Source organism: Schistocerca gregaria, chromosome 2 (genome assembly GCF_023897955.1).
Source record: "Schistocerca gregaria isolate iqSchGreg1 chromosome 2, iqSchGreg1.2, whole genome shotgun sequence".
NCBI lineage: Eukaryota > Metazoa > Arthropoda > Insecta > Orthoptera > Acrididae > Schistocerca > Schistocerca gregaria.
In genome coordinates, this window is record NC_064921.1 from 599,433,843 (window position 1) to 599,450,567 (window position 16,725).

The following is a 16,725-nucleotide window of genomic DNA, read 5'->3' on the forward strand; positions in this document are numbered from 1 at the left end:
GCAACTTAATGTGTCTTCTTTACAGTAAGCAGCAATCTATCTTTTCCTACATTGATGAAGATAAAGTTTAGTTTATTTTCTTATTTGAATTTGAAAGCACGCATGCAAAAGCTATACACAATTAATAAATTTAATAAAATTATTGATCATCATGGTGTAATAAGCTCGAAGATAATTGTTTTATATTTCAATATTTTCACCCATTTCTCGTCATTATTTAAATATAGCTGAATGTAATCCCTCATGTTCTATTGGTCACAGCATTTTGTTCTTTTCAAAATTGAAACCAATATCACAATTTTCATTAATGAGTTGCACTTGTTACATTAACTCTTTCGTCATAGTAAGGTCATTATTTTTATTGACAGAAATCTCACAACTCTTAAAACTTTTTTAACCGTCCAAACATTTTGTTATATTTCACAAAGTAACAAATGTCAATTCATAAATTGTAGTAGTAGTAGTAGTAGTAGTAGTAGTAGTAGTAGCAGCAGCAGCAGAAGAAGAAGAAGAAGAAGATCCATTAACACAAACAGTGGACAAACAGTTTCCTTTATATTATCATTCACTGTAAAGAATAAGTTTTCCAGAGTAGTATTTCAGCTTTCTTTATCCTTACTTATAAAACTGAAATGCAATGAATAACAAGAAAAATCATTAAGAAAAGCAATTTTTTGAAAGAATTTGATCTCTAAATTAAAATTGTTTTCTAATCCATAAGTATGAAATTAGCACTAATACTCTGTTCCTTTCATTACCTAAAATGACTACACATAAAAATATAATCATATAATTCTACACCAGAAGATTAGTTAAAAATCTGAAATCTTTCTCTAGGACCACAACTAACTCAAGGAGTGATCCTTAAGTTTTTATGATTATGCCTTTTTATCTGCTGGTATACAGAGGGAAAATATTAAATTTTAAAACTGGAACATGGAACTCCCACCATTTGCATTAGGATATGAGACAGAGACAGCAAAACACAGTGAAATGGGAAGTAACAATGCAGGGTGTATGGACAAAAAACTGACATACCAGGATCGGAGTCGAAATGAAGATGATGTGTGATTGATTAAATTTCAATAAGTGTCTCCTACTTTCTGTGTTTTAAGATTTGACCCAGTTGAACTTATTCACATTTCTTTATTGCATTCCTCCAAAGACTGCAGATTCACTCCTCAACATTTTTAAAAAGTTAAAAAACTCTCCTTTAAACAAAATGAATTAATTATCTTCAGTCAGTATTTGCTACTAAGAACTCCCAACTTTTTAAAAATAACAGTTAGCTTATGTTACATGAGAGTACAGGCACATGACATGAACAAGTGCTAAGCTTGAATCCAAGTAATAGCATTACAAAAGTTTTATTCTCTTCTCTTTTTCCAAAAATATTGTTGTGTTACATCTTCACTGAAGGCTCTCGTGATGCAGTATTCTGAGGTCCTCCCTGGCACTCTCCATATCCCACTGGTAGCTCCACACAGCACTTGTTAGGACGTAGGGAGCAAGGACGCATGTACTCAGGGGCAAGGGGAGATGGCACTCATCCCCCCCTCCCCCAAGCTTTTAGGGAAAGTAAAAAAAAAAGTGCAATCAGGTGTTTTTCTTTCAAGAAAATGATTTAAAACTTGGTATTGTGTAGGTTTTTAACAGGGTCAGAAATAGAACTTTTTATTGGTTACTTACAAGTCGCAATTCGTCTTCCAAAATATTAAAAATACTCCATATCCCAAGTCTTGTCCCCCCCTCCCCCTCCCCCTCCCATACACATACATACAAATCATCATATGGGCATTCTTTGTAGGGAGTTCTGCTGCTGAACTCCATCGGTCACACAAAGAGAACCCATAACAAACAACAGAATAGGAAACAAATATCTAAATGTAAACAAAGGACCACATACCTATATAGAACACCTTTTGGGAGTACTATGATCCCATTTCATTATTATTAGAACTATAACAAAACTAACTATATACATGTTTTTCACTGATAGACAATAAGGGAACAGAAAATTTTGCAAATCTTTGTATAAGGCAATTGAACCAGACTACAAAATGGATTGACTGACTAATTAGTGGCACCTGCAGCTCATTCTTAAATTCATTAGATATGGCAAAATAAGAATAAGGTTAACTATCTATACCGGCAACGGCCTTGCCGCAGTGGATACACCGGTTCCTGTCAGATCACCAAAATTAAGCGCTGTCGGGCGTGACAAGCACTTGGATGGGTGACCATCCGGGCCACCATGCACTGTTGCCATTTTTCGGGGTGCACTCAGCCTTCTGATGCCAATTGAGGAGCTACTCGGCCGAATAGAAGTGGCTCCGAAAACCATCCTAACAACCGGGAGAGCGGTATGCTGATCACATGCTCCTCCTATCCGCATCCTCATCTGAGGATGATACTGCAGTCGGATGGTCCCAATGGGCCACATGTGGCCTGAAGAGGGAGTGCTTTGTATCTATACCACATTTAGATAATTATACAAACCCAATCACATTATTCAAATGAACTGACACAACTTAAGAGACTTTACTGGTCTCTTTCAGATATGTTTTTATGCATACAGACTGAAGCAGTTAGTGAAAATTTGTAACATGGCCAGGAATTGAACCTGGGTCTCTTGCTTACTAGGCAGGTGCGTTAGCCCCTAGGCCACATTGGTATAGCGGTTCACACAACTGCTCAGATTACCTTGGCACACCTCCCTCCTCGATCCAAATTCTCACTGTCACCATATCATCGTTTAAAAAATGTCGAACAGTACAAATTCTATTTTTACACAACCTACAACCTGGTTGTCATTGTTTAATAAATATCATCTACAAAACCAACCTACATAAATGAATAAAATTACACACCAGTAACCCAAATGTAGAAACTCATCAAGGGATTGACACAATCATTAATTTACAGCATGCCTCTCATAGCAGAAGACTTTCAAAGGATGTTTTCCTTTTATCAGTATTGCCATACTATCATTACCATTACTGGTGGGATCTCCTATATGGGCAAAATTTCAACCAGAAAGCCGGTACCATCCCGAACAAGGGGAAAAAAAGGTAATACCCTGCACAGAGAACAAAGAGTACTAAAATGACAGTAATCATTCATACTCTCTACACATGTCTCCACCCACTCACAATACATCAACATAAACCACGATCTGTGTCCTCCCCTTAAAGGGTGAAAGAAAATGATTCCAAGACCATAATATTGAATGATGCCCCAACTCTTCATGACTCTCCACACAAAAAATTATCAAAATACACTTGAATTGATGCTGCCTCCTAACAAGATTGGAAGAAGTCCTCAGATCACAATACATTTATATTCATGCCACACACTTTCACTTCACTTTGTACTAGTCAGCTTTCCTGCTCTTCATGCTATAATCACACATTCATTTTTTATTATCTAATAATGACATACAGTTAATAGAAAAAAACAGACGTGATTATCTGAGAGACTACCTCAATAATATCCAATCAGATTGTGACAGTGCCAAACACTTACTTCTCCAAAGTGACCACCCATGGTTTGAATATTATGAACATAACTGAATGCTCAAAATTCTGAAACTGTGCACAGAGGTCCCATGATCCCATCTTTCCTTCGGTTTCTCTCCCTCCTTGCTTAAATATTTCTTAATATTTGTTACCTGTATTACTACGCCACATTCTGCAATATTTGCTGTTGGTATTTCTGTCACACATTCTGTAATATTTTTTTTTTTTTGCATTTTTGTGTCTATTACAAAAATGTATGCCAGTTCTCCGCAGCCAAGAGACAGTGGATGAAAAAGATATACAACCAGAAGATTCTGAAGGCCATCTGGTATTACTGGCCATAAAATATTATGCACACCTGAAGTAAATATTTTCACTTTATGACTTACTTTATAGGTTCTCAGAAGTTTCTTTACAATTCTGAATATAATCTCAAAGAAACATTTTTTGTTCATATGCAGAACTACAATGTTAACACTTTAATTGTTTGCTTATCTCTTGTTCGACATATTCAAAGTATTGGTAGTCAGTGCTGTGTATACCCAGTAGAGCAGATGATGTATCCCCATCATTATGTAAGGAGTTCCTACCTCAGCTTTTACAGTAGTAATAGAAAATAATGTTTTATCATCTATCAAATTTCTAGTGCTATCAGTTCCTTCATTATCTTTCCAGTTGGGGTTCTATTTAATTTCTAAATCCTGCAAGAACATACACATTCTGATTTGTGACTTGTTCTATATTACCTTTTGTCTCTGTAACTTCTTCTTCTACTATTTGCACTTTATTCATTGGAATATCCCGTACTGGTTTAATGGTATGTAACTGCTTAACTTTGTTTTCTAATTTTCCTTTCAATAAACCTAAACAGTCACTGAAATCTTGTACATGTTTGATAGCATTCCATTCACTTTTCAAGTTTTTCCATCATCCCATTTAACTGAGAACCCAAATCAAGCAGTTTATCAACCATATTATAAAATCTTTCAACCATTTTAGGAAATCTGTTGTCTATTTGAGAAAATATTTCAACTACCCGAGAAAATTTTTTTGTTCATAAATTGAACAATACTTTCTAAATACCTCCTCTTCTATCGTGAAAGCCATGGTCATACATCTCCTCACAGATATAATTAAAAAGAGTTACAGAAATGGTACTGACAATAATTAAGAAGGTACTAATAATGGTGATATATATTTCTTTATCAAAATCATTGAGAAACCAATGAAATTCACTGAACACTTTCACCATCTGTATCGAAATTCATCAAACACATCCACTATTTCCTTTCCCTGTTGCTTCATAACCTGGGTTGTGAGTAACTAAATCCACTTTCCCTTCTTCCCTTTCTTTCCCCCCTCTCCTCCCTGATGAAGGAACATTTATTCCGAAAGCTAGGAGCTTAAATTTTCGGTTGTTTTTTGTGTCTCTATCGGCTGTACTGAGCTGAGGTAAGTACTGGCCAGCCCCTCTATCTCTTTGTTAGTAATTGTTTCACATCTTTATATGAGATTTTCCATTAATTAGTTAGACCACTATATAAATTGCCATTTACCTAACTAGATCAGTGTAAAAATTAAAAATTAACTGAAGAATAACTGATATCTTACTTAAATCGCACCCATCAGATTTTGATAAAGTTCGTGGAGACTGCACCAACTGCTCATCAGCATGTGCTCGATCATCACTGGTAGCCCACTGCACTGGCTGCTGGTTGTCCCTAATATGTGGAATTGTTGGCAGTGAAGACCAGGTACGAATTGCCGCTAGACAATTATAGCATGCCCACTACCCTCTTTTTCAATACTGTCTCAAAGCATTCTTCCTGAAAAAGGAGCTTGATGCCTATCATGCATATACTGCACGCATTGCTTCCATTTGTATTGTTGACTTTCAACTTGTGATTCTTTGATGCTGAAGACTATTCAAAATTGCATTAAATTTCCAGATCATCATCTTGTTACTTACTAGTGCCCACTAATCCAGTCCAGCTGATAGAAAAAAAAAATTATATCTTCCAAAAGGCAGAGTAGAAGATTTAATTTTTTTAACTTAGTCAAACAATGGAAAATTCAGGATGGAATAAAAATAATGTTATAAAAATGATAGCCTGCAGTTGCCACATAGAGGATACGCTGAGTCACAGGCAGGTACACAAAAAGACTATGGACGGTACCTTACACACAAAGTAACTTGGTTTTGAAATGGTTTATTCAAATCAATAGCTCAAAGTTATGCTTCTCACCTGCAATTTTATTTTGGATCACAATTTGCTATTGTATTTGGTGGGTACCCATGCAAGGAAGGAAAGTGTAACACAAAGAGTGCTGAGAGAATTTGTAGGTCTAGAAAATATTCTTCAGCTGAAGACGTTGTTGAGTGAGAGAAGGTAAACCACGTTGCTCAGGACAAGTTTTCGTATAATAAACAAAACAAGAATTGCATGGACACACTTCTTAAAATGGAACTTCAAGAGTTTAGCATTGAGGTGGGTCATGGACAAGAAGATGTTGACATTATGATTGTTAACATCACCTGCTTCAAGAAATGATGATTTTGGAAGTATGGTCATAGTGGGAGAAGATGCTGACCTCCTTATCTGATGACTTGTTGAGGACGAGGCATCAAAAGCTTATTTTCTCTGAAGCCAGGAAGAGGAAGTGCAGGAAGCAAGTGGTTTTGCTTTGAATCTTAAAAGTTTGACAGTGAACATATTCTCTTTGCCCATGCCATTATTGGATGTCATACAAGACCCACTTTTTTCAATCAACGAAAAATGAAGTTTTGCAACATTATTAAGAAACATGAACACAAACGCAGCACATGATACAGTCTTAACTGAATTGTATAGTGAAGGTGTCAGCATTTCCTGGATTCTAGATGATCTCTGGTACCAGCTATTCACCACGTCTGCCACAAAAGCCAATTTAATCATGCAAGGTTGCCACCCAAAAAATATGGTGTGCAACTGCATTTGTTACAGAGTTCCAGCAAGTTCAACATTAGATGGGTAACTGGAAACCTCCTGAGAAATGTGCCTGGGCTTAACAGCAACCACGGTCTGAAGCCCCTTGTAATGAGTCAAGATCCAGCACCTGAGTCAGTTCTCAACACTGTTTTGTGCTCATGAAGCTGGGCTGTGTTGGACTACACTTCTGCAGAAAATCAGGCTTGATATGTTCTTCCATTTGCAAGAATGGCAGTGGAGTCAACTGTGAAAATGTGTCAGAATTTTTATATGAAGAAAGTGAAAAAGCATATGTAAAATTAGGGAAAGGCAACAACTTGCTATAATTACAATAAATGTGTGTTTTTCATTGCAGTCGGACCTTTTCACAAAATTTCAATCACAACTTTCTCCTCTGAAGGCCATAATATTTTGTTGACTCCAAGCAATAGGGAGAAATGTCAATCATCATAAAATAATATACATTAGAGCTCTCATGAAGAGATCTACATCTGCATCTACATGGTTACTCTGCCTGGCAGAGGGTTCATCAAACCATTTTCATACTACTTCTCCACCATTCCACCCTCAAATGGCATATGGGAAAAAGGAACACCTAAATCATTCTGTTCGAGCTCTGATTTCTCTTGTTTTATTATGATGATCATTTCTCGCTATGTAGGTGGGTGTCAACAAAATATTTTCGCATTCGGAAGAAAAAGTTCATGATTGAAATTTCGTAAATAGATCTCGCCGCAAAGATAACCTTGGCACTGAAACAAAGGCCTTTGTTTCAGTAACTGCCACCCCAACTCGTATATCACATCAGTGACACTCTCACCCTTACTGCACAATAACATGAAACGAGCTGCCCTTCTTTTCAATGTCCTCCGCCAATCCCACCTGGTAAGGGTCCCACACCGTGCAGCAATATTCTGGCAGAGGATGGACAAGTGTAATTTAAGCTGTCTCTTTAGTGGGTTTGTCGCATCTTCTAAGTATTCTGCCAACAAAGCACAATCTCTGTTTCACCTTCCCCACAATATTATCTATGCGGTCTTTCCAATTTAAGTTGCTCATAATTGTATTTCCTAGGTATTTAGTCGAACTGACAGGCATTAGATTTGTGGGATTTATCTTATACCCAAAATTTATAGGATTTCTTTTAGTATCCACATGGACGACCTCGCACTTTCCTTTGCTTAGTGCTAATTGCCACTTTTCACACCACACAGAAATTCTCTCTAGATCATTTTGTAATCGGAATAGAGTGTCTGATGATTTTACTAGATGGTAAACTACAGTGTCATCTGCAAACAATCTAAGGGGGATGCTCAGATTATCACCTAGATGATTTATGTAAATCAGAAACAGCAGAGGGCATATGGCACAACCTTGCAGAATGCCAGACATCACTTCTGTTCTATTTGATGACTTACCATCTATCACTATGAACTGTGACCTCTCTGAGAGGAAATCACGAATCCAGTCACACAACTGAGATGATACTCCATATGTACGCAATTTGATTAAGAGTCGCTTGTGAGGAATGGCATCAAAAGCCTTCTGGAAATCTAGGAATATGGAATCCATCTGAGATTCCCTGTTGACAGCACTAATTACTTCATGGGAATAAAGAGTTAGCTGTGTTGCACAAGAATGATATTGTGTGTTCATTTTTTCCACTTGCTATTTGGGAGTGGAACAGTCAAGAAATAGTCTCAAAGTGTTTTTATCAACCCTTTGCCAAATGCTTAAGTGTGAACTACAGAGTAGTCATGAGATGTACAGACACTTACCTTTTGTTTCCAAGGTGCTGTTGAGAAGTTGTATGTGCTGTTTTTATTTTACAAACTTTTTATCCATTGGAACCAACAACACTTCTCCCCAACAGATAGGGGTTTCCTTTCTTCCCTATCTTCTTTCTTTTTAACCTATTTCCACAATACTCTTTTTTATATATTCTTCTGTCATTATTGGTAGGTCTGGACTTTCCTCTATCTGCACTCACATGTAGTATTGCAGCCCACTTTCTACATCCAAAATACGAAAATGTTCTAGCCCAAGAACACTGAAGTGTATTATTTGAAAAGTACACATAAGTGGAAGACATTAGCAACGCACAAGTGCCAAATAGGGCCTAGAACTTCATCCTATAGAAACATTAGTTCCAAGGAGGTGCAGCCAGCAGGCTGCACACGCAGTTGCTGTTGTCTTAGCAGGCTGGGTAGCCTCTAGTGACTGAATCAAGCAAAAACTTCAAGAGCAAACTATGAAGCAGTGTACACACAAATTTTGAAGTTACAGCACTCCTCTTCCTCTGCGAAGAAGTGAGAACTGTGCTCATGTCCATTTCTTCTGTGGTTGATGCAACTGGTATGTAGTGTTGGAAATGGCATGAGAACAGATAGGTGTGGTGAACCCCCCCCCCCCCCCCCCCCTTTTCCTGTGAGAGGCCATACAGTACGGCAGGCAATGCTGGTGCAGCTTCCATTTCCATGTCAGAGTACAAAACCCAGGGAAGGAACTGGCAACGAAAGCGGCAGAAAAGGTAGAACTGGATGTGATGGAGACGGCAGTGTCAAATATATCAGCTGTAACTGTGCACGAACTGGCATCCCACTGTGTGTGAAGGGGGCACCCATAGCAGAGGAGACAGTTGTGAAAATGTCAGCAGCAGCGGCAGAGAAGGTGAGGGCACCAGCTGAGATGTAGGAGATGGCTGGGCAGATGGAGGACATGAGGGCAGCGGAGATGCACCCATAGTGCAGCTGCATAGGCGATGTTGTGGCTGGTCAACGTGTTGCGACGCCCTCCCCTCAGCAGTGCGATTGATGGGGAGGCTTCAGCCATTTGTACTCTCAATTACAGTTGGCACCTGTTACAGCTGGCAGCCAAACCAGCGAGCTCAAAGAGCTGTGCCAGGCCAGGAGTGTTGTGCCAATGGATGGCCTCACATCAGCCAAAGTAGATGTGGCAGAGTTCTGGGCTGATGACCGTGCAACAACTCTGTCAGACTCTTATCGCTAAAGAGGGGTGAACCTATAAAAACTACGGAATCAGTCAAGAGCTACTTCCAGTGACATATCCAAAATGTATTGTTTCATGTCCAACAGAGTCATTCTGCTTCCCCATTCAACTGAGGGTGAAAAGGAGGAGCCGTCATACGAAGAGTACCACTACTTCTACATAAATCTTTGAATTCCTGGGGGCCATTATCTGTAACTGACACAGACTGAAGACTTCCCACTGCAAAATTTTTTGACAAAGCTGAAATTGTTGTCACCACAGAAGTGGACAGACAATGCACCACAGACAGAAACTTAGAATAATTAAGACAAGCCAGTAGAAATTCAAAAGAGGTATCACAAAATCTACATGAACTCCTCCCCAAGGCTGCTGTGGATCTGGCAACGGTGACAAAGCAGCATGGGGAACCGCCTGCTGGGTGACACACTGTGGGTAGACCCCAACAACTCGCACTATTTTCCCATCGATTCCTGGCCAGAAAACATGTCTGAATGCTAACGCTTTTGTACATGACACACACTAGTGGTCCACATGTAATAAATGCCTAACTTTTTGACGACTTCTTGACTTGGGGAGCAGTGTCCTGCAAAGCTAACAGCAGCACTCCGCCCAGGCGGAAAGACGATTATGTAATTAAAAAATTAAAAATAATTTCTCAAAGGATCAGAAGCCCAGAGATTTGTCCAGCCAGTCATGTTGCACAAAAGAAACAGTTTTACTTAAAACAGGATCTGCAGCTTCAATTTCAGTGCTAGTAATAGGGAAACTATCAACAACATTTTGAGCTCGTACATCTAAATGAAAACAAAGTAATTTCTCCTTATCAAACTCTGGATTCAGATCAACCAGCAAATGTGGTATGACGTAGATCGAAAATGTATCTCATAACTGCATTGTGACAGGGAAAACACCCGCCACTGTAACTGGTGTGCAGCTTTGTCTGGCAAGGATGCTAAAGGGTTAAAAAGAGAAACCAGTGATTTGTGGTTTGTGATCAGGTGAAACTTACGCACATATAAAAGAAACATGAAAGTTTTTTAGAGCATATAAGATCACCAAAGGCTCTTTCTCTATCTGAGAATAATGCTGTTGTGCTGAATTTATGAGTTTAGAGGCATATGGCAATAGAGTGTTCAGATACATTTGCATTCTTATGAACAAGGGCAGTGCCAAGGCCAAACTTAGACACATCCTTCACTAACATGGGGCCTACCAAACACAGGACCGACTGCAGCTTACATTTCAAAAACTTGAATGCTTGGTCGCAATCCAGGGAGCAGTGGAAAGGAACATCTTTAAGTGATAAGCAGGATATGGTACAAATTTGTAGTAGTACACAATTTTGCGTAAAATGCCTGTAATTCCTTAACAGACGTGGAGTGTGGCAACATGGCAATAGCATCAATATACTGGCGCAATTGTTTAATGCTAGCATGCAACACTTCAAAACCCAAATACATATTAGATGGTTGAAAAAACTACGTCTTGTCCAAACTGCACTTTAACCCTGCAGACTGTAAAACAGAAAATGGAGCATGAATGTTCTGCAAATGTTCCTCTGTAGAGGCATCAGACACTACTATGTCATCTAAATAGTTGATGCATCGTGGACCTGATGCAATAAGTTGCTCTAAATAGCAAATGCTGGTACTGATAGGGCTGGGGGCATTAATAACTAGAAGGCGTTTAGATTCCTCCTCATATGGGAGCTGTAAATATGCCTCTGCCAACTCATTCCTTGAAAAATAATAACTCCCTGATAATTTTCCTGACAGCTACTCAGAGCGCAGCAAAAGATAGATACCACTGATGGACTGTGCATTAATTCAGCTTTAAAAATCACCCCACAGGTGTAATTTACCTGTCCCTTTTTTTTACTATCACCAGTGTGTTGATCATTCACTGGAAGATATAGTTTGAATATCATCAAGGGATTGGAGATGATCTAATTCTGCTTTTACTTGATCCCGTTAAGTTATGGGTTCTGGGTGGACCCAGAAAAAAACGGCAGCGGACAGACTGTTTCATCGTAATAAGAGCCTGAAATTCTGTTGCCCAACCAGGTCCTGGGAAAAAGAGACAAAACCAAATGCACTTCATCATCATTGGAGAATCCAAACAGTTTAGAAGTGTCCAAACAAAACAGATTTTCAGTGTAAGCATTGTCCACAATTAGGAACGTTAATGAACAAAACACAGCCTTGAAACTCACAGGGGCAGAAAATTGTCCCAGGATGGGAATCTGTTGTTCATTATAACTCATCAGCCTCCGTGACATTGGAGTCAGATGGGGAGAACCCAAATTCACACACGTCTGAGAACTGACCAACATTGCTGCTGGACCTGTGTCCACCTGTATTCTCAAAGGTCTCTTAAACATAAAAACAAACTTCAATGTATAACATGTATAACTTGCTTTGAGACACCATCACTGCTGATACACTGCTCACATCCATGTTCATTTCAACCTCAACGAAGTTTGGAAAGGAGTTACATACAGAAGCACTGTGTCCTTTCTTACGCCACCTATTACACGTTGCCCGGCTCTAGGGACACATGGTCCGTTTGTGTCAAATGAAGCAGTATGGGAATGAAGCAGCAGAGCACGAGGCTGTCACTGTTGTGACGCAGACTGTTGTTGTGGCTAATACTGATTACTTATATGATGCTGAGATGTCTGCTGGACTTGTGCAACAGCACCTGCATTTCCTTGCAAACTGAGGTGGGGTCAGAGCAACTGATTTCTGAAAATTCTGACCAGGCTTCTATCTGAATGCCTGTAGCTGTGAAACTTCAAATGACTGAGCTACGTTCAATACATATGTAAGTGTTGAATTTTTACACCCTAGAGCTCATTCTCAAACTTACCTACTAGGAAAGAAACATATTATTGCATCTTGACCCATCCCTTATGGATACTTGTCACAAAATTACAATTATGGCTAAGTCCATGTAGTTCTGCTGCCTGTGCCCTGTTTGATTGTTTCGGATGCTTTTGGCTGTGGTAAAACTCCGCATGAGCTGCATTAATATGAGTATGTTTACAGTGATAGGTACAAAGTACCACACAGATCTAATCAAAAGAAAAACTTGAAGGTTCTTGTAAGGAGGCGAGCTGACACAACTGATACCCATGAGGTGAAATCCATGACAAAAAAAAAAGGGACCTGCCCAAGTTTACGTCTCTTACCTGAAATAGCTGGAAATGTTATGGCAGGTGTTCTTCATCTGTGTGCCAGTCTTCTGCTGCACGGTCAAATGCAGGAAACAGTGGCAGATATGTTGTTAGGAGGACCGAAGATTGTGGCAATACACTCATTAAACTGGAAATGGCAACAGTCGCCACCTGCTGTTGCTTGAGAAGAGCTTTAAGCACTTCCTCCATGGAAATTAAATTCAAAGGACAGAAGTGGAACACATGGTCTTGAATACCAAACTCATCACCAAAAAAGAGTTCTAACTCAAGAACACTGTAATTTATTGCTTGAACAGTTCACACACATGGAAGACAAGGTACAATAAGATAAGCAACACACAAGAGGCCGGTGGAGCCCTGTACTCCAGATCATATAGGCAAAAGTTCTAAAAGGTGGCAATGCCGGCAGGCTGCACACGCAACTTCTGTCATATTAGCACACCAGGTGACCCCTAGCAGCTGAATCTTGCACGAACTATGAAGTGGTGCACACACAAACTGGTAGTCAAAGCAGTAAGATTTTTAAAAGTGATTGACAGTACTTTATTTTTACAAGTCTGTCTTAATCACACAGATTTTTTACACTTTATTACCAGTTTCGGTTACTGGCATCTTCAGATCTGTTACAAAAATAAGTATTGTGCAAGCAACAGGTTCAATTAGTTAGCACTGAATCTAACAAGTCCTAGTGGTACACAACATATAGAAGTATAAAATGTTTATAGCCACGTATAGCAGCCATACATACAATTAATATTCTGATGTAAATCATCATCAAGTTAAACATGTGAGTACATGGTACATGCTGATAATACTCAGTTTGCACCTGGTATTTACATATGCCAGCAGAGGGCGCTTTAGCTAGAGTGTCACCAATGTGATGATTAAATTGTGGTACGCACAGCCATTAGTTAAAAATTATTTTTTAAAATTACTTCCCATAACAAAATGAGTGTCTGACAATAAAATGCATACTGATGTGAAATTGGATTCATACTTAAAATACCACAAAAAGTACAAATACAAATATGATAAAGCTACGAATTTGCGAATGAGATTAAAGATGTACCAATCCAAGCTGGAGCTACATGTGCTTCCTTTGACATTGTAAACCTATATACCAACATCCTGATAAACGATATGCTGGAAATTATAAGGAAGAACTTGCTAACAAGATTAGTCAGGGTGAAACAGTAGAACTTTTGGAAGTATTAGAACTTGTGTTGTCATTTAATTATTTTAAATTAAACAACAAGATTTTTTGTCAGGACAGACTCACAATGGGAAACAGTTCGTCTGGTACTTCAGCTGAAATATTTGTGAATGAGCTAGAAATAAGTTTTTCGGACTAAATCCTGACATCTGCGAGAAAATTGTCTATTACAGATGATATGTAAATGATATCATACTACTGTACAAAGGTGACGAAAATGAAATAGGTGAGAAAGCAGAAAAAATGGGTGGGATGCACGAAAAAATTAAATACACAGTTGAATTTGAGAAGAAGAATGTATAAGTTTTTTGGATCTTAGGTTAACTAAAAGAGATGAGACACATAAGATTAGCATATTTAGGGAGGCAACAGCCACTGACACAATTATAAATGCAAAATCCTGTCACTCAGGGACGCATAAATGGGCATATTTCAGGGTTATGATCAACAGCATGCTAAAACTGCCACTTACTCTTAATGACGAGGTGGAAGAATTAAGCGCAATTAGACAAGTAGCTAAGGCAAATGGATATAAAGATCGTGATGCAATGAAACTTTATTACAAACTAAACAAAAAAATGTGTGACAGGAAGGTGTCAATAGAACCAGAGGACAAGAAGTTTGTTGCTATGAAGTACAATGGTGCATTTTCTGACAGAATTGTGCAGACCTTCAGAAAAATGAAAATGAAAATTGGGTGTCAAACGGAAGGTACAATTGGTTTTAAGCTACGGCATATAGTTGACAACAACAGCAATAAATATATGGGGTTTGGTGTTTGTAAGATGAGCTGCCAAGACCGTGACAGTATTTATATTGGTCAGGCAGGAAGGAATGTCCAGACTCGTTTTAGAGAAAATACGTATAATCAGAACAAGAGTGCTTTTGGTACACATTTAGACAGAGAAAGACATTCAGTAGGAAGCACAGACAATAATATGGAAGTGTTGCATAGGGTGCCAAAGTTACTGAACTTACTCGAAGAAATGGAGATTTATGTGCACAGGAAATGACAATCGGAATTACTGCTGAATGAACAGAATGAGTTCAATCTAAATACTTATTTTCACACAAACAAACACAAACATACACACAAAATTCAAGCTTTCGCAACCAACGGTTGCTTCATCAGGAAAGAGGGAAGGAGAAGGAAAGACGAAAGGATGTGAGTTTTAAGGGAGAGGGTAAGGAGTCATTCCAATCCCGGGAGCGGAAAGACTTACCTTAGGAGGAAAAAAGGACAGGTGTACACGTACACACACACACACACGTACACGTACACACACACACACACATACACGTACACACACACACACACACACACACACACACACACACACACACACACAAGCAGACATTTGTAAAGGCAAAGAGTTTGGGCAGAGATGTCAGTCGAGGCGGAAGTACAGAGGCAAAGATGTTGTTGAAAGACAGGTCAGGTATGAGCGGCGGCAAATTGAAATTAGCAAAGATTGAGGCCTGGCGGATAACAAGAAGAGAGGATATACTGAAGGGCAAGTTCCCATCTCCGGAGTTCTGACAGGTTGGTGTTAGTGGGAAGTATCCAGATAACCCAGACAGTGTAACACTGTGCCAAGATGTGCTGGCCATGCACCAAGGCATGTTTAGCCACAGGGTGATCCTCATTACCAACAAACACTGTCTGCCTGTGTCCATTCGTACGAATGGACAGTTTGTTGCTGGTCTGTTGGTAAATCACGTGGGTGCTTTCACACGTGGCTCTGCCTTTGATTGTGTACACCTTCCTGGTTACAGGACTGGAGTAGGTGGTGGTGGGAGGGTGCATGGGACAGATTTTACACCGGGGGCGGTTACAAGGGTAGGAGCCAGAGGGTAGGGAAGGTGGTTTGGGGATTTCATAGGGATGAACTAAGAGGTTACGAAGGTTAGGTGGACGGCAGAAAGATACTCTTGGTGGAGTGGAGAGGAGTTCATGAAGGATGGATCTCATTTCAGGGCAGGGTTTGAGAAAGTCGTATCCCTGCTGGAGAGCCACATTCAGAGTCTGATCCAGTCCCGGAAAGTATCCTGTCACAAATGGGCCACTTTTGGTGTTCTTCTGTGGGAGGTTCTGGGTATGAGGAGATGAGGAAGTGGCTCTGGTTATTTGCTTCTGTACCAGGTCGGGAGAGTAGTTGCGGGATTCGAAAGCTGTTTTTCAGCTTGTTGGTGTAATGGTTCAGGGATTCCAGACTGGAGCAGATTTGTTTGCCACGAAGACCTAGGCTGTAGGGAAGGGACCGTCTGATGTGGTATTGGTGGCAGCTGTCATAACGGAGGTACTGTTGCCTGTTGGTGGGTTTGATGTGGACGGACGTGTAAAGCTGGTCATTGGACAGGTGGAGGTCAACGTCAAGGAAAGTGGCAGGGGATTTGGAGTAGGACCAGGTGAATCTGATGGAACCAAAGGAGTTGAGGTTGGAGAGGAAATTCTGGAGTTCTTCTTAACTGTGAGTCCAGATCATGAAAATGTCATCAATAAATCTGTACCAAACTTTGGGTTGTCAGGCCTGGGTAACCAAGAAGGCTTCCTCTAAGCGACCCATGAATAGGTTGACATACGAGGGGGCCATCCTGGTATTTCACTTTGTATTCACCTTCTCCTTTACAACGAATCTACCATACAATATTATCCCGCCTATAAATACTCAATAATACGTAACCCACTTCCAAACCATAACCAAAAAATTTTTTTTCCGCTTTCAACACTACCACTGCTATAAAATCCACCGTTTCTAGTTCACAAACAGTTCCTTTCACCTATTTAACAGCCATTTTGGCTAGTTCTAATAACTTTTG

General features: G+C 39.6%; 1 protein-coding gene and 1 pseudogene across 2 annotated transcripts in view; one reads left to right on the forward strand and one right to left on the reverse strand.

Moving 5' to 3' along the window:
- The window catches only part of LOC126334536 (sorting nexin-14-like), a 212,843-nt gene that overhangs the window by 177,659 nt on the left and 18,459 nt on the right, over window positions 1-16,725 (reverse strand). The gene's annotated exons all lie outside the window — the stretch shown is intronic.
- Window positions 2,151-2,268, forward strand: LOC126337328 (5S ribosomal RNA; annotated as a pseudogene).